This window comes from Austrofundulus limnaeus, unplaced genomic scaffold (genome assembly GCF_001266775.1).
Source record: "Austrofundulus limnaeus strain Quisiro unplaced genomic scaffold, Austrofundulus_limnaeus-1.0 Scaffold242, whole genome shotgun sequence".
In the NCBI taxonomy this organism is placed as follows: Eukaryota; Metazoa; Chordata; class Actinopteri; order Cyprinodontiformes; family Rivulidae; genus Austrofundulus; species Austrofundulus limnaeus.
This window is the reverse complement of record NW_013952644.1, coordinates 129,793-131,150: the sequence shown is the minus strand read 5'-3', so window position 1 is coordinate 131,150 and position 1,358 is coordinate 129,793.

Genomic DNA, 1,358 nt, shown 5'->3' with positions numbered 1-1,358 from the left:
AGAAGAACCCGTCCAGAAGACCTATACAATTTTTTTCCTTTTGATTCTTTACCTGGATTACTGAGATGCATTAGGACATCTGTGGTTGAATAAAATCTTGAATGATTGTGATTGGTGATCACTTAAAAGTTTGTTGAAATTAAATTGTATAAAGACAACAGTAAAACTCACAGCTGTGTTTAATATCAAAAGTAAGAACATTTCCACACGCACAATGTAAAGGGATTTGTATAAGCAGCTGTGTAGCCATAAGAAAGCCACTTGTTTTGAGGCTAATGGGGGGAAAAGGCATCAGTTTGCAAGGGAGAAGAAAGATTGGACTCTGGACCAATGGAAGAAGGTCATGTGGTCTTAGRAGTCCAGATTTACCCTGTTCCAGAGTGATGGGGGCATCAGGATAAGAAGAGAGGCAGGTGAAATGATGCACCTATCATGCTTAGTGTCTACTGTACAAGCCTGTGGGGGTATAGTGCTATGATGTGGGGTTGCTGTTGGTCTGGTCTAGATTCATAATGAGCAAAGAATGAGGTCAGCTGACTACCTGAAAATACTGACTGACCAGGTTTTTCCACCAATGGACTTTTTCTTCCATGATTGGTACGTGCATGTTCCAAGATGACAATGCCAGGATTTATCGGGCTCAAATTGTGAGAAAGTGGTTCAGGGAGTATGACACATCAGAGTCCAGACCTGACCCCCATTGAGAATTATGAGATGTGCTGGAGAAGACTTTGCATAGGGGTTCGAATCTCCCATCATCGTTACAAGATCTTGGCAAAAAAATGTTTTACTTAGAACAGAAATAAATGTTGTGACTTTGCAGAAGCTTGTGGAAACGATGCCACAGTGAGTCTGTGTGATGTAATCAGAGATGAAGGTGGTCCATCCAAATAGATGTGTGTGAACCTTTTCTTTGGCCAGGCAGTGTATCTTGAACCAATGGATACATTTTCATAACACTTTCAGGAAACAATCAATCTTTTAAAGCAAATTCAAGATGGCCACCACAACTTACTCTCCTTAGAAAACATAAAAAATGTTACAATGTTGCAGGATGAATCAAAGCCAGAGCTTGTGTATAGAAAGATTAATAAAAGTTGCCTAATTTGAATGTACATGTGTGTTTGTGTGTGTGTGTAAATGTGTGTTTGTCCTAGCATCCCCTGCAGTGACTGAGTGTCTCTAATTGAGTGTGCTGCCTGCTCAGACAGGAGGTCTCAGACAGTGTTGACATTCAGGCGGTGAAGGGCCACCACTGGGGATGACAGCTGATCATTCTTCCAGCCGGCAGCCTAATTACACAGAGATGGAGAGAGGCATAAACACACACACACACACACACACACACACACACACAC